The sequence below is a fragment of the Chlorocebus sabaeus genome, chromosome 11 (assembly GCF_047675955.1).
Source record: "Chlorocebus sabaeus isolate Y175 chromosome 11, mChlSab1.0.hap1, whole genome shotgun sequence".
Lineage (NCBI taxonomy): Eukaryota > Metazoa > Chordata > Mammalia > Primates > Cercopithecidae > Chlorocebus > Chlorocebus sabaeus.
This window is the reverse complement of record NC_132914.1, coordinates 39439861-39458378: the sequence shown is the minus strand read 5'-3', so window position 1 is coordinate 39458378 and position 18518 is coordinate 39439861.

The window sequence follows — 18518 nt, the reverse complement described above, 5'->3', positions numbered from 1 at the left end:
CAACTGCAAGTTTAGGGGGTTCCCTAAACCATCCCCTGGTTCCATAATTCAATAGAAAGTCTCACAGCACTCACTGAAACTGACAATACTCGTGGTTATGGTTTATTACGGGAAAGGATACAGGTTAAAGTCAGCCAAAGAAAGAGACCTATGGAGCAGAGTTTGGGGGTTCCAATCATGAAGGTTTTGTTGTCCTCAGCATGTATTGCCCTCCTAGTATCAATGTGTGACAATATACATGGAGTATTGCCAACCAGGGAAGCTCACATGAGCCTTGGTGGCCACGGGATACTGGGGCTTCATTACATAGGCATGAGTGAATGACTGACTGCCCATGTGGTTGAAGTTGGTCACCGGGTGGACTGACACAATACGACCCAAAGCTGCCACCTTAAAACACATGGTTGGTCTTGTTGGCATGGCCAGCCTCCAACCTAAGACTGTTAGGTGTGTCCACTGGGTATGACACAGATGACCTCCCAGAAGCTGAGGGCAAGGGCCAGACCTCTCTTTGGGTAAAACCCCATTTTACACTGCAGACTTCCCTTTCAAAATAAAAGCAAACAAAAAAATTTTCAAGAGGGGGCAGTAACCTCAAAGTGTTACCAACGTTTGGGAAAATTGGTCTCCTATACTTCCTTAAGCACTCTGTTTTATACTTGAAATTCGTAAGTGAATGGAGAAGAATGAGAGTTCTTCAGTCCCTAAGACCCTCATCCATATACCAAAGAGAAGGAGTTTTGTTATTTATTTAGAGAAGAGTAAGACCTTTTATTCTAGATAGTTTCAAAGACAAAACAAATACAATAAAAAATATAGAGATCATTTACTGTTCTATATTCATCAGGATTACACGTTAAAAAGAAAATACAAATTAAGCTTTTATCATTTTCATTGATGACAACTTTTTGAGACTAATGCCATTCTTTCAAATGGTAATACATACTTATTATAAAAACATCAAACAATAGAGGAATGGTAAAAAAGAATAAAGATGCACTCATTAAATATTTCAATATCCAGAGATAACCATGTTAATAATTCTATTTTTTATCAATTTTAACAAACTTTATTCTTTTTATTTGCTTTCTTATCTGTTTTCTTTACCATATCATGAACTTTCTGAAGGCAGGGACCAAGTCTCTTTTGTTTAACCACCAAATCATTAACAATTACAGCATAGTGTCTGGCACAATCTCCAGAGATTTGCTTAATCAATGATCAGTGTGCATCTATTCAGTCATATTCATATATGCACACAGATATACAGATAGCTATAGAATGTAAGATCCATTGGGTCAGAGCTTTTTGCATGTTTTGTTTCACTTGTATATTTCACTTGTCCACAACAGGGGTCAGCAAACTAACTGCCAGGAGCTGAATGCATCCAGCAGCCTAGTTTTTGTAAGTAAAGCTTTGTTGGAACACAGCTGCACCCATTTATTTACACATCACCTGTGGCTGTTTTCATATGACAGTGGCAGAGTTGAGCAACTGCATAGGGGCCTTGTGGCCTACAAAGCCTAAAGTATTTACTATGTGGACTTCCATGGAAAACATTATTTTCTCTTTTTTTTTTTTTTTGAGATAGGGCCTTACTCTGTCACCCAGGCTGGAGGGCAGTGGCGTGATCTTGGCTCACTACAACCTCCACCTCCTGGGTTCAGTGATTCTCCTGCCTCAGCTTCCGGAGTAGCTGGGATTGCAGGAGGCCGTCATGACACCCGGCTAATTTTTGTATTTTTAGTAGAGACGAGGTTTCACCATGTTGGCCAGGCTGGTCTTGAACTCCTGACCTCAGGTAATCCTGAGGCCCTCAGGCCTGCCTCGGCCTCCCAAAGTGCTGGGATTATAGGCGTGAGCCACTGCACCTGGCTGGAAAACATCTTCTGACCTCTGCTATAGAGTAATATCTGTCACTTAGTATTTGATGAATCTTTGTTGAATGAATAATTTTTTAAATAAATTCTATGTGCTCATATTTAACAACATTTCAAATATCCTAGTCACACAATTATTATAGTCGTCTTGTTTTTTATTTTTTAATTTTTCTCCTCCTGTGTCTCCATATACCACCCTAAATAGTTGTTTTAAATTTTATTTGCATACCATAATATATTCAACTAGTTGCCTTTTATTAGATGTTTAAGATCTTTTCTTGTGTGTGTGCTTTGTAAACAGCCGCACAGTGGACATGCATCTCTTCCTATTAGTACCACTGTATTAGGGTAAATTTAAAGAAGTGGGATTTCTGGGTCAAAGGATATTCACATTTTTATGTTTTTGATATATTTTGGCAGATTGTCTCCCAGAAAGGTAGTTCCAATAATATTTCATTTCCTCATAACTGTACCCCAACATGTGAAATTAAGAGCAAGATTTTTATTCAGCCAAGACATAAACATAAAAAAAAAATGTCAGATGGAAATCACATTACTTCTAAGCTTCTTTTGGTAATAGAACTGACTCGTCCTGCCACAATGATGGGAGATAAAAATGGTTTTTATTTGCCAAATTAAAAGCATGGTGGTGCCCTTGATTACATTTACATTTACCACTAATTCCCTGAGCTCTTGAACACAGGAGGAAAAAAATCATTATGATAATGAAGGCAGCTATTTTTAAACAAATGTATGCATGTACATTTTAGAAACAGAAACGTTATGTTCTTTAAAGTGTGAAAAATGCTTACATATAATTCATTTATTCATATGAAACAATATAATAAAACATAACTACTTTTTTTTTAAAGGGCTTGTTTCACCTTTAGAAAGGAATAAGGTGGCAATCCAATTTCTGGGCTCCTTGATGGCAGGCTCGAAGTGTGTACTGACAGTGATGTATTTGGAAATTACTCTGATCAAGAGTTCACAAAACTGAGCTGGGATGCCTGCTGCAGTCCTCCATTTCACCAGGAAGAGCTTGCTCGTTCGTCTTGTTTGGAGGTGTGTAAAAGGCCTAGTCACAGCGGGGTGCGGTGGGAGGGGGAGAGTGGAGGAGCCTTTCTGGCCTCATCAGCTTTTTTGAAAAGTCAGCTGGAAACTGAAATCGAGCTCCATTAGCAGCGCACTGGGAGGGCACCAGGGTTAAGTTCCTAGACCCGAATGCTAAGCTCCTTATGTTTTAAATCTTCTGTCAAGAAGATTACTGACCTTCCCTTTGATGCAATGCAAAAGTTAGTGGGTTGAGTAGTAAAATTTCAGACCTCTTAGTCACAGATAAAACTAGGTATTCAGAAGGAAGAAAAGCCTGCCTGTGTGTTGAACTGAGGCAATGGATAACTTCATTGTGCAGCCAAGGGTGCTCTTTCCCTCCTGTTTAATGACTAAAGCGGCGGCGGCAAATAGCCAGATGGCATGTAATGGAGTTTAGGTAGCTGTGAAGCAGGTAGGGGACCAAGAAGGAGTCAAAGGGAAGGGAAGCATAATGCCTCGCTGCATGGCCTCATTGCGTGGTTCGAGGGCACCCAGCTATCCTGTCCGTCCTGCACTGGATCGACACTGCATGAAATGAAACGGAGGGTTGGAAATTAGCTGGTGAATAAGATGATGAAGAAATACAAACAAGTCTCCTCAGAGCTGGAACGCTTCTGGGGCCATTGTTACAGCTTAGAAGCCCCCTGAAAGACGTCAGTGCCCCAGCTTTTGTAAGGTAAAAGCCAGAGATGCCTTGTAAGAGTCAGCGTCTCCCTGGAAAAGTACAACTTACACACAGGAAGGTCTAGTTTTCTTTTCAGCGTGCTTTTCTTAATCTTACTCTGTAGATACTTCAACCAATTCCTCTAGTAAGGATGGAGAAAATACTGGTTTAAAACAATAAAACTGACTATACCTCTACTGATCCCCTTCTGAATCCAGGTGACAATTGTCACCCCCCACTGAAGAGTAGGTTTTGCAGATCTGACAACATAGAATGTCTTTATTTCAGGTTTACTTATGGCTGTCTATACAGTAGAACCTAAAAAAGAATGTTAGCAATCATCTGGAAATTTTGTCAATGGAAATGGTAAATATTCTAGAACACATCTGAAGAGCATGCCACAATATACAAAACCCACATTGGTTGAATAATTACCATCTTTGTTTCTAACTTCCTTCCAGTTTCTTTTACAAATTACAATTGACAACTAGAACTTAACTGGAAAAGAAAATCCATATGACTGCTGATTAGATCACTCAGGAAGTGGGAATATTTATTTGTTAAATGACTTCCAAAGGTTATTTGCTGAGAGACAGCTGCTATACTGGAACTTCTAAGTCAAGATTATTGACGGCAACTGTTAGGCCCAATCCATTAGAAACAAGTCAGCATTATAAACTAGTGGATGATTATTTTAGTTATAGAATAGACGATGGATATATGGAAGTCTCTCATTTTTAATGAGATGCCAGTTGTGGGCAATTATTCAGTTACTTTTTTGGTAATTGCTCAAATAGTTTATCATAGCAGGTATACTTGAAAGTAGAAGAGTTAATTTTTCCATAGGTGTTTTATTATGATTGATTTTTTTGGGGTAGCCACTGCCTTTTTTCAGTTTCTAGTTTTTCCAGGCTGAAAATTGTGGTGACCCAATTTTTTGGTGTGGAATATTTTAACTTAAGGTCATGCATTTACGCAGTGAAGAAGATTCAGTATTCATTTCAAAGGAGAATTTTGTTCCTGCCCCAAAATGCTCCCGTAGCTCACGGCCAAGTGGAGTTGAAATCACCTTTCCGTGCTTGTCAGGCTTTTCAATTTTCACCTAAGAATGTTAACTCTATTCCTAGCTCAACTGCCTGCCCAAGCATGAGGATTTTTATTGAATTAACAGCACAAAATAACTGTACTTTGGTTATTGTTGTTGTTGTTGTTGTTGTTGAGGAGTACAACTTTAAACTCACTGCTGTATGTATTATCTCTCAGAAAGCTCAGGGGAGCTCCACGATATTCATGGAGGGGGAATATTGTTGTGTGGAGGCCATGCAGTTTAAACACTCCTCTAGACAACCCAGAATGACGCCTGGATTAAGCCAGAGCCCCAGAAATCTGTGTACCTAAACCGATTCATGTTGTCCCCTGGAGATTTGCTTTCTACTGATTTGATGTTGGAGTTGTGCCATCACCAGGGTGACCAACTGTCATAAACAATTACTCCAGACAGTCCTGGTTTTGGAACTGAAAGTCCCACGTCAGGAAATGTCCTAGTCCAGGAAAAACTTGGACAGTTGGTCACCCTATCAGTTAGGCATATGTCTCCATAAAATTCACATGTGCATCTAACGTGAGGCCATGAATATCTTTGTGTGAATTCTCAGGAGGTAATTCTCTCTGGTCTTAGTTTCTCCTGAGAAACTGTGTATTTAACCAAACAACCTAAGGTTACTGTGAATTGTAGAATTCAAGAGTTTACTTTTTCTTTGCTTTGGCAAAAAAAGAGCCAAATTTCTGGCAGAACGAATGGATTCATTTTTGTGTTAGCCACATATCTGGTTCAATTTTATGTCATTTCCTTTCCTTTCCTTTCCCTTTTTTTTTTTTTTTTGTTTGTTTCATTTTCCTTTCTCTGCCACTTTAGCTGTGCTAACGGGTTATGTTTTACATAGCCGTGATAACTGCCTTTGATGCTTCTTTTGTTAAAGAGGAGGCATACATAAAAATTGCTATGTTTCACCACAAAACTAATGTTGTAGGTCAGATTTTCCAAGAAGGAGACTGAGAAGGAAACTTGCTCTCAGGATCCATTAGTTGGAGGGGAGGAGAGCAGAGGGAGGAAGCAGGACAGGTAGATGCCAAGTTGGCCGCATCACAGTCGCAAGAAGGCTTCAGCCAGCCCTGTGAGAGCTCTGTGTAGCTGGGAGGTCCCCTTAGAGTTGTCCTGGGGTTGGGTGAAGAGGGTGACCCTATCACTCCCTCCCCACCTTGGGGGATGAGTTATGGAACATGACCTGGCCATGGGAAGGGGTATGACCTTGGGATATGGGGTCTCTTCAAGCTGAAGAGCAAATCTGAGAGAAGTCAGGTGGCAGCAGCTACTCCAGCAGCTCCAAGAGTGAGTCCTTCAGCAGCACAGTGTCCTCCACAACTAGCATTTCCACCTCTCCACAATGATCCACCTGGCTGAAGGGCTGTGTGCAGTGGTAGAAGGAGCAGGGAAGTATTGACTCTCCATCTGTAAAATAAGGATACTAATATCTTCATTGCAGAATTGTTGTGAAGATCAGTTGGGTCCAATATATAAAGCACTTATCGCAGAGTATGCCATGTCATAGGTAAATAAATGGCAACTACTATCATCTCTCTCTCTCTTTCCACATGGGCCTAATGAATCAATTCATGCTTGCTGGATGGGTCATTTTACTGAATGATCTGACTTTGCATCAGGGTAGTTAAAAAGTTTTAGAAAAACCAAAACAAAACCAATTTGAAGCATGCACATCCTAATGCTAGTAGTTTTAACAGACTTTCTTTAACAAATTAATAGCAAAAATATATATGTAGGATATTCGATGGAGATTATTTTAAGGTCCCTAATGTGGGATTTCTTGTGAGTGTCTTGAGTCTTTGGGATGAAGAATTAGGAGAAGCCAGAGGAGCAGGTACAAATCTGGCTAGGCAACTTTGATGCTTTCCCAGTTGTTTTGGGGATTTTTTATGTTTGGGGCATTTCTGTGACCCATAATTTTTTTTTGTCAGGCACCATGAAAGCAAGGGACCGAAAACAGAAGGCAGAAAATGAGAATAATGATGGTTGAAGAAAAGGAAAGAACTTAATTAAAGAAGGCAACACAGTCTTAAAGCTAAAAAATTTTAAAATAAAATAAGGTATCTATCACCATGATACATTTTTAAATACAGTATTTTTAAAGAGCTGAGTGTAAAAAGATTCAAGGCAAATGAAACCCATGAGGTTAAAAACCAATACAATAATGCTGAATTAAAATAAATACAGTGAGATAATCTAAAAATATAACACAGAAATATTTGAAATTCTTTTGAACAATTAAGATGAAACATTTCGTAAATTTATGACTGGAACAGTTGTTTTATAAACCTGAGGTTACAGACATATACATGAAGACCCAAAATAATCTATTTACATTTAAGACCATTAAGAAGACATTTGATTATGTTCACTGTATTAAGTAATTTCAAATTGAATGTCTAGTCCTTTAAAGAGCTTTTTGGTACCATTTACTTACAACGTGAATTTGCCTAGAAAATGTGAATGAAGAGTAGCTGAATATAGGTAGAGTGACATTATGTTTGATTCCCTTAAAAGACATTTGAGAGCTGAGAAGGCAGTTAGAAAATATAACTCATCTCTACCCCTGTCACCTACCTCTCTCTCTCTCTCTCTGTCTCTCTCTGACACACACACACACAGATTCCAAAAAAGCAGAAGTTTGCGGTCCTAAAGAAGTGTTTAAATACCATTGTGCAGATTATTCGTTGATCCCTGGAGTGCTTGTTAAAGGCACTTACTCTTGGAGTCTTCTCCAATTTACTGAATCAGAATTGCTGGAGCTTGGGCCTGGGAATATGCATTCTAATGAATGTGACAGGTAATGCTGATGTCCACTAAAGTCTCAGAACCACTGTTTCAAGTAACAGGAATAATAACCTAGATTGGGGAGGTGAGAACTGGTGACATATAGAGCAGCTGAGAGGCAGTGAAAAGGTCTTTAACACGTATGTTTGAAAAATCAGCTGTCTCTAAGCTGAAATTGACACAGAAAAGAGAAAATCATATAAGAGATGCTTATCAAATTTGTAGACAACTCAATAGAAAGAAGGGTTAACATGATAGATGACAGCATTAAAGCTCAAAAGGGTCTTGACAGGCTGTGAAATGGGATTGAAATTAAGACGTTGAAATGTAAGAGGGATAAATGTAAAATCCTATATTTGGGTTGACAAAGGAAAAAAAAAATCACTGCACAAGGTCAAGATGGAAGCAAGCAACTTAGTAAGAATTCATAAATGAGGACCTAGCAGATGTTGTTGATGGTGTCCATGGTAGAAGCCACCAGAGTAAAAAAGCTGCCAACAAAGCTACAACTATATGAGTCTGGATTCGTAGAGAGAGGTGGAGTCGGGAGAAGTGAGCTTGAGTTTCTTGATGAAACATTTCAAGGAGAATATTGAAGAACCAGAGCTCAGCCAGAGGAAGTGGCCCGGATGAGAGGATTGCAAAAATTGTGCTAAATGAAGGACAACTGAGATTTAACATAGAAAAGACAGCTTTTTCAAATGTTTAAAGGTATCTGCCATTTACAGTAGGGAATAATCAAAGAACAGATGAGACTGTGAGATCTCGAGGAAGCTAAAGACTGGGGCATGGAAGGTGAACCAGATATAGAGTTTTGGAGAAAAACGACTAAGAGAAAGGTTTGATTGAGTATACAAAGTCAGTTCAGCTGAATGGTGGCGGCAGAAAATTAATTGATTGGAGATTAGAGGGGAGTGGGTGGTGAGTACATGGAGGCTATATTTGTAGATAACTCATTCTAGACTTTTGGCAGAGAAGATAGAGGAAAAAATTGGATGAATCTCTAGAAAAGACACCAGACTAGACTGTAATTTTAAGATAGGGAAGTCCTATGGGTATTTAATGGAGTGGCTAGATCTAGGTCTGCAGATTTATGTCTTTGTCCCAGGGTGTGGTCAATATGGTGTCCCCTTTCATGCTGAGAAGTATCCTGGTGTTGATAAATCTCATGGTTCCACAGTATTTGAAGGCCAAGGTAGGTGAGCCAGTGGAGAGAGCATGTGTAATGAGGGAGCAAGTCCTGCCAGGTCCTGGTTGGGCAGAAGCAGGCCTGGGTAGACCAGGGAGCCTGGCCAGGAATATGGTTGGATGGAAGAGGCTCTGGCAGGTGCTGTGAATCCAATGGCCGAGTGCCAAGTCTGGAACTCTGCGGGAACCAGCAGGGCTCAGCATTCTGTTTGGCAGTAGTGAAGACTTTTGCATTTTAATAGAGAATTCTCAAGAAGGGAAGCCTTCAGGGATCCAATAGATATGGTCAGAGAGATACTCTGGCAGTGTCTGCCTGGGGCCTCTCTACTAGACCATTCAAAGGTCAGCTAAAAAGTCCATTCATTTTCAAAGGCATACAGCCAGAAGCTCAGTGAGTGTCGCTCTTCTGCAGGGATTTCTGTCTCCAGAGTGGAATGGGGATGATCTGGCTTCATTAGCAATAGGCGAAAAGTGGAAGCTATTAAACCAGAGTGAGTTGTGTAAGTCTAAACCTCATAACCATGATAAATATACCATCAATGAGGGCTGTGGACATGGATGCTTTTTTGTGAGTGCACATTAATTGAGACCCATGGATTTGAATGTCATGTGGAATTCCCACTTACAAAACGCAGATTTAATAACCTGGATTTTTCAAATGCAAGGGAACCTGGGACTGTCAGCCATCCTTTTAACTGTTTGTTAGCCACTTTGTGATTGTATTTCTTTCTCTGACATGAAGGGGATATAGGGACATTAAAACCTCATCTGTGGTTAAGAGCACAGTTATTGCAGTTAGAGAAATCTGGTTGGAAGCTCATTTCTATTACTTACTATTTGTTGTTTGCCCTTGGGCAAATGACATATCTGAGCCTCAGTTGCCTCTTATGTGAAACGGGAATAAGGATAGTATAGACTTCATAAATTTGTTGTAGGGATTAAATGAAGTGATGGATGTAAAGTGATTAGCATGTTTAACTTATTACACAGTTGGTGTGAACAAATAGTACCTGTTACTAATTGTATTGTTCTTATTATGCTGCCTTGTGGGTGAGATGTTTGAGGAAAGCTCCATGTAGAGCCAGGCAGTGCTTCAGCTTAGGTCTATTTTTCAAAAATTACTGAGCACTTTATAGGTATGTGAAGGACTTTGCTGTTCAGGAAAGTTCTGAATAAAGAACTTTGTTCTGTGCTGGCCTAGTGGGTACTGTCTGTGCACTTTGGGTGAAACATGCATCTCTTCATGATGTGGTTGTGAGTTTATTGAATCATGTTTGATAATAATAACAACAACAATACACACCGTCTTAAAGTTGCACAGTGCACAGCCCTGGGCCAGACCACTAATGACTTCCTTAGTGTTAAAACTCACACGGACAGTGCTTTACAGTTAACCAATGTCTTCATACAAAAGTGTGTGTGTGTGTGTGCGTGTGTGTGCATGTGTGTGTGAAGGTCATTACCTTATCACAGTAGCCACATTGCTGGGGGCAGGGCAGATATTATTTCCCTCATTCTTTTGGTTGAACTCAACTAGGTTTGTTTGATTGCTTTTGAAAAAGAGTGTTGATTGAATAGCTTTTATGAGAATAGACAAAATTACACTATGCTTTGTAATCTTTAGTGATCTTTTTTTCCAGAGAGTTATACATTCAAATTTGGTGGCAAATTGAATTCATGCTGCATGTCAGGACTGCAGATTAGTTAAAAATGATTAAGCCCTACAACATTGGAATTAGCAATTTTTCACCATTTCTTTGTACTCTTCTTGCGGTTAGAAATGACACATTGGCCATCAGTGAGCACTGACAGCCTTAGAAAACACCGCCTTTTCCTCCCTCCCTCTCTCCTTCCCCCCTCCCTTTCTCAAATGCTTAGGTTGTTTCTATTGTGTGCAACTAAAGGTTGCAATGTACAGATCAATGTGCCTTTAAAATATACTTGAATTTAAAATATGTCTATATATGGTCATTTATCTTTCCGCCTAGCCTGATTTCTTTTTCTCCATTGGCTTAGTTTGTGGGTCTGGAGCCAATTTACATCACTGATTAAAACAAGCCTAGATAGTTTGTGACCCATTTTTGTTAGAAGTTTTTATCTCCCTCATCTACAACCACAGCCATTAAGATAGCTTACACTAGCCTGGCTAATGATTTTCAGATTTGAGTCTCAGAAAACTGTGAGCATGAGGTTTTCAGAAACACTTAGAATCACTGAGGCTGAGTTCTCTCATCTGTGAAATGACCGTATTAACATTCTCCTAAAATATGCGAATTGAAATATACCTTCTAATTCTTGGTTGATGGGTTTTTAAGGGCAAAACTTTAGCCTATGTTATTCGCCTTAAAAACAAAGTATGACTGAGTTGATAACAAAGATTTCTAGATCCATCCTCGACATTCTTTTTTTTTTTTTTTTTTTTTTGAGACGGAGTTTCACTCTTGTTCCCAGGCCGGAGTGCAACGGCCTGATTCCGGCTCACTGCAATCCCCACCTCCGGGGTTCAAGCGATTCTCCTGCCTCAGCCTCCCTAGTAGCTGGGATTACAGGCATGTTCCACCATGCCTGGCTAATTTTGTATTTTTAGTAGAGACGAGGTTTCTCCACGTTGGTCAGACTGGTCTCGAACTCCCAACCTCAGGTGATCCACCCGCCTTGGCCTCCCAAAGTTCTGGGATTATAGGCGTGAGCCACTGCACCTGGCCCGACATTCTTTAATACCAGCAATGCTGGTGGTGATGTCGGTGGTGGTGATGATGTCACTACCAGCGATGGAAGAGGTTAGATGAAAAAAGACCCATCAGTGTAACAGCATAGTAGTCGACTGGTCACGAGCAGTGGTTTGGCATTATGGTTCGAGGTAATAATGAAAATGTCATTTCAAATTATTCTATCATTTATTAAGAAGACATAAATGACATCCTCAAAATTCAGGTTAAGATCAACAAGTGTTCTTTGAGCCATTAGCTGCAGGGTCATTTTTACCTTAGTTTGGTCCAGAGACCATCTTGTCACTGCCTTTCCTGTTCCTGTGCATTTTGCATGATAGTATTGCACGGTAAACTGAGCATGGACTTTGGAATCAGTCACACCGGGGTTCAGATCTAGGGTGGTTTACTTACAAATCATGCAACATATTTAACGTGAGTAGTCTGCTTTCTAAAATGTAAAAATGAGAATAATGCCACCTTCCTCAGTGTGGTTGTGAAGGTGAAATGTGATAATGCTGAGAAGTTCTTTGCACAAAAAATTGATTATATTTATGGAATGGTTGTTCCACTCTTTTTACACACACACACACAGACACACACACACTTTTTTTTTTGAGACAGAGTCTTGCTGTGTAGCCTAGGCTGGAGTGCAGTGGTGTGATCTTGGCTCACTGCAACCTCAACTTCCCAGGCTCAGGTGATCCTCCCACTGCAGTCTCCTGAGTAGCTGGGACTACAGGTGTGCACCACCACTCCTAGCTAACTTTTTTTTTTGGTAGAGACGAGGTTTCACCATGCTTCCCAGGCTGGTCTTGAACGCCTGAGCTCAAGCAGTTCTCCTGCCTCAGGCTCCCAAAGTGCGGGGATTATGGATGTGAGCCACTGCACCCAACCTTACATATATTATTTTTACTCTTCACTCAATTTAGCTAGATGACACTCTTATTTCCATTTTATTGATGAGAAATCAGAGAGGTTAAGTGACTTGTTGATGGTAGATAGTAAGGAACTGAGTGGGCTTCACATCTGGGTCTACAGTTTCCACAGCATGAGCTTGTACTCTGTTCCATCCCACATGGTAGGTCTTCAGCAATGGTAGATTTTTCCGCTCCTTCCATGAAAGTTTGTAACTGAGGGTCTAAAAGAAATAATTTCTTCTTATTAAATAAATACAGTTAGATAGAAGGAGTAAGATCCAGTATTTGGTGGCACAACAGGGTGACTATAGTTAACAATAATTTATTGTGTGTATGTGTGTGTGTGTGTGTGTGTGTGTATATATATATATATATATATTTTTTTTTTTTTTTTTGAGATGGAGTCTCACTCTGTCACCCAGGCTGGAGTGCAGTGGCACGATCTTGGCTCACTACAAGCTCCGCCTCCCAGCTTCACGCCATTCTCCTGCCTCAGCCTCCCGAGTAGCTGGGATTACAGGTGCCCGCCACCATACCTGGCTAATTTTTTGTATTTTTAAGTAGAGATGGAGTTTCACCGTGGTCTCAAATCTCCTGACCTCGTGTCGTGATCCACCCACCTCAGCCTCCCAAAGTGCTGGGATTACAGGTGTGAGCCACTGTGCCCAGTCTGTTGTATATTTTAAAATAACTAAAATAATGGAATTAGAATGTTCATAACACAAAGAAATGATAAGTGCTTGAGGTGATAGACACCCCAGTGACCCTGATTTGATCATTACACATTGTATGCCTGTATCAAAACAGCACATGCACCCAACAAATACATACAACTACTATGTACCTATAATAACTAAAAATAAATTTTTTAAAAGTAAGGATTATTGCATAATTTACACATTCATTACATATTTGTCTTGCAAAAAGAGATTATAGATTTATGACTTCCAGGGAAAATAAAAGCTTTTTTAAAATCTTTTATACTGACACTCTATGAAGCTGAGCTAGGGATTCTGGATGTTATTAGTCACATGATCCTAATGACATTGCTCAGAATTGAAGGTTCTTGCTATATCCTTAAATATTCACTTTCTTTTTTTTAAAAAAAGTATTTTATTTTGATATAAATTGAGCTTACAGAAAATTTACAAGAATAGTACAAAGAACTTCTGTATACCCTTTATCCAAATTTGCCAAGTTTATACATGCATATTTTTCTCCACTTGCTTTATAATTCTGTGTATATAATTATATACATATATGTATGTAAGCCACAGTGGAATGATTTAATCCACATCCACAGCATGTGCTGTTGTGATACAGGCATATAATGTGTAATGACCAAATCAGGGTAAATTGAGTGTTTTACATATATACATAGAATTTTTTTCCTGCACCACTTCAGAGTTCCTTTGCCATTATATGTGATAGTGTGTCTTTCCTTTGAACAAGGAAACTTCTGACAATAACCACAGTATAATGATCAAAATGAAGGGTTGTGCCATTGACACAGTACAATGATTTAATCCACAGTCCATATTCAAATATCGTCCATTCTCCAAGATCAGTCCAGGATCACGCATTATTTTTAATTGTCATGTCTCTTTACAGTCATTCAGTCTGGAACAATTCTTCAGCCTTTATTTTGTGCTTTTTGTCTGAAATTTTGCATAGTACAGGCCAGTTATTTTGTAGAATAGTGCTCAATTGACTTGTGTGATATTTCCTTATGACTAGATTGGTGTTATACATGTCTGGCAAGAAAACCATAGAAGTGATATTGTGGGCTGGGCATGCTGGCTTATGCCTGTAATCCTAGCACTTTGGGAAGCCGAGGCAGGCAGATCACCTGAGGTCAGGAGTTTGAGACCACCCTGGCTAACATGACGAAATGCTGTCTCTACTAAAAATACAAAAAAATTAGTCAGGCATGGTGGTGTGTGCCTGTAATCCCAGCTACTTGGGAGGCTGAGGCAAGAGAATTGCTTGAACCTGGTAGTGGAGGTTGCAGTGAGCTGAGGATGTGCCACTGCACTCCAGCTTGGGCGACAGAGAGGGACTCCATTTTTTTTTTTTTTTTAAAAAGAAGTGATGTTGTGTCTTTCTCAGTGCATTATTGTATTGGGATGCCTATTATGTTGATTTGTTCCCATTTCAGTATTGTTAAACTTTATCACTTGCTTAAGATGATATCTGCAAGATTTTTCCAATGAAAGTTACTATTTTTTCTTTATAATTAATAAGTAATTTATGGGGAGATACTTTGAGATTTTGTACATCTTGCTCTTCATCAAATTGGTTCACTTACCAATTTTAGCATTCGTTAGTGATTTTCTAACACCCATCCTTTATTTTATATGCATTAGCATTCTACTGTCAGAACATGTTTTCCCTCGTCCTCCATTTATCTAACTATTTATTTTTATCAGTATGGACTCATGGAGTCTTATTTTAGTCAATGAGTCATAATTCATTACTATCACTATTTATTTTGTTACTTAAAATGTTTTGCATTTGGTCAGTGGAAATCTTAAGCTGGCTTTTGTGTCTTTTGGGCATGTTTCTATCACTTTTTTGGAACACTTCTGTACTTTCTCGCACAAGATGTTCCAGGCTGATCTTACACTTATTCTGCCCTAACCCTGAAATCAATCTTTCTTTTCCAAAGAGCTTTGGTTCTTTTTAGGGGAGAATGCTATATGAAAACCAAGCTCTGGCAGGCATTGATACCAGAGTGCAATTTATTTCTAGTGTAAGTAGCTCTCAGTGTACACAGCTAGGAAAAACACACACACACGCGCGTGCACACACACACACGCGCAAACACATGTATTTATAGTTATTTCTCTTCTACCTATCATCTGTATATTAGAAATCCTCGATTATTTCTCGTACCTCCAATTCTAACTCAACACTGTAGGCTTTTTATTGTAGGCTTCCCTTTTCCATATTTGTAACTTTCATCTCTGACAGTGAAAAACCTGGCTGCCACTATCCAAAATATTTACTAATTTATTCAGACTTAGAAGCTAGTGCTAGAATTCTTAACCCATACTATTGCCAAAAGTAAACCTATGTACTAGAATTCAATCTTCACTTATAATTATTTTGAGGATAAAAATTATATACAATCACAGGCATAAATCTGGAGTCCGATTTGCTGAGTTTTGACAAATGCATGCATCTGAATATCCTGCATTCCTATGAAGATATAGACATTTAAAAAATCATTCCAGAAAGTTCACTTGCACCCCTTTCTAGTCAATCTTTCCAGAATAAACTAATTTACATATTTGTTTTACTATAGATTAGTTTGCTTTATAAGTGGAATCATAGAGTATGTGTATATTTTTGTATTTCATTTTCAATTCCTCTACAATTTAACTGTACTTCTTTCAGCATTTTTATAGTGTAGCTCTGCATAATTATTTCTAAATCTGAATGCTCATTTTCATATTTACATGAAACTCTGCTCTTATTTAGCAGGATTGCTAAAGCGATAGTAGTGAGAGGGATTGTCTTACCATAAAAGAATGCTAGAAAAGAATGGAATCCTGCTGATGTGAAACTAAAAACTCTTGGAATTAATTTTTATGAGACCCAGTATAAAACTGGTTGCATAAATGAGCTTATCATGGTACCACTGAGCTATTGATCATCATTCGGATTCCTCAAAATCCACATCGATTCATCAGGCATATGTTCACTTATTCTGACATTCATTCACTCATTTAGAAGTATTTATTTTGAATACTTCTGAGCACATCCCAGATACTGTTCCAACTGTTGGAGACCTAGGAGTGAAAAACTAGGTAATGTTCTCATTCTATTGGAGTTTCATGTATTCTATTTCCAGTGCTCTTCAGTTTCTTTTTTTTTTTTTTTTTAATGTAGATTGAGGTTTCAGTCTGATATTTTTATGGGCTGAATGCCTGTGTCCCACCAAATTCATATGTTGAAGCCTTAACCCCCAATGTGATAGTATTTGGAGATGGTTTCTTTGGGAGGTAATTAGATCATGAGGGTGGGACCCTGGTCTGATAAGATTGCTGTCTTATAAAAAGAGACCCCAGAGAGTCTGTTTTCTTCTTTTTACCGTGTGAGGCCACAGCAAGAAGGCAGCCATCTGCAAGTCAGGGAGATGGACCTTTCCAGATCTGGAACATGTTGGTATCCTTATCAGGAACTTCTAACCTCCAGAACCGGGAGAAGATAAATCTCTGTTGTTCATGCCACGTAGTCTGTAGTGTTTTGTTATGGCAGCCTGAACAGACTAAGACAGATATCATACTTCCTTCAGTACATCCCATAGAGTTAAGTATGCAGACATTGGCTTCCCTCAGTTTTTATTTATCTGAGAAAGTATTTCTTTTTCGTTTTTGAAGGATAGTTTTGCTGGGTATAGAATTCTGGTTGGCATTTAAAAATTTCCAGCACTTTAAATATATCACCCCCTTGTCTTCTGTTTTGTACAGTTTCTGATGAGATGCTGGCTACAATTCTTATCTTTGTTCCTCTGTATGTAACATGTCTTTTTTTCCTCTTGTTCCTTCAAGATTTTTTCTTTTTTCTTTTCAGCAATTTGAATGTGGTATACCGCAGAGTAGTATATAAGGGAAATAGAAGCCTCATCTTCCTTTTATGTGGCAAGAGAATTCCACCAAGAAGCTTTCTGCTGTTTGATATATGTTGGTCCCTTGCCTATGGTGCCCTCCCTAACCCCTAGTCCTCATCAAATCCTATTCAGGTATTAGGAACTAGCTCAAGTCCTGGGTCCGTGAGACTAGCAGATACCATGCTGTATTTTCTTGACCTCCAAGCCTTTCTCCTTCTCCTTTGAACTAGACACATTTTAGACTAAACTTTTTTTTTGTATTCTATAAACTAATTTTAAAATGCTTTACCATCTACCATCTTCTTAGACATAATCTCTTTACTTCTAAAAATTAGCCCAGGATTTAAGCGGTCTTTTTTTTTCCTGTTTATTTTTTAGTACCTTGTCCAGTAAAACCTTACAGGTCTTTCCTCTATTAGTATAATTCATTTATTTAGCTCATATGATTAACTTAGGTTGTTTTCCTTTTTAATAGGTGAGTAGGAAGGTGAGAGGAGGAAGGCAGGTATGGGCTGGGTGGCTTCGTCAGTGTGTAGCCTGCACAGTCACACTTGGCCCACATTAAGAGGGATCCTATGCTTGGTTTTATGCGTGCTGTTTGCCATCTTGAAATTCTTAATAACATTTGAACAAAGGGCCCTACACTTTCACTTTACATTGGGTTACCCTGAAAATTAGGTAGCTGGGTCCTGGGTGTGGGATTAACATCTTGGTTGGGACTTTGGACAGTCAGAAGGTGTTGTAAGGTGCTTGTCTTGGGCAGATAAGAAAGAGATACAAGAAGGCAGAGCCCTCCCCAAGGCAGCAATTCTAAAATATTCTTCTACAGGGCATTTCATTTATGTGTTATGTGGAAAAGGCATTATTAGGCAAATACATTTCAGAAATGTATTAAGAAAAGTTAAATACTTTTTGTTAGAAAAGAACGTTTCAGTTATTAATTTGATGAGCAGCACTGTGATTAACCAAAATAGGATGTTGTCTGCAGCATTTCCAACACTTATTTTACTGTGGCTACTAGTCTGTAGGAATAAGTTTTCTTTAGAGCACAATTTGGCAAACGGGGACAGTAGTTCCAGGGTCCCAGAGTGAGGAGACCCACTCCCAGCAGCAGCTTCTGTAACTAGGCTTGTGGATTGTCTAGTTGAGTGAGAAGAAAGGATCATTGCTCTCCAGTGATAGACCAAAGACATTGTTACATGCGTGAATCTTGGGTTGACTCTATCCCCATCTCTATTCCTAAATGCCTTCCAGGTGATATCTTTCTTTGCTTTTCCTCTTTAAGATTACCCTTCAATGTACATCTTGGTCAATATTTATCTTTTTTTTTATTATTATACTTCAAATTCTAGGGTACATGTGCACAACGTGTAGATTTGTTACATATGTATACATGTGCCATGTTGGTGTGCTGTACCCATTAACTCATCATTTACATTAGGTATATCTCCTAATGCTATCCCTCCCCCTTACCCCCTCCCAACAATAGCACCTGGTGTGTAATGCCCCCCTTCCTGTGTCCAAGTGATCTCTTTGTTCAATTCCCACCTAGGAGTGAG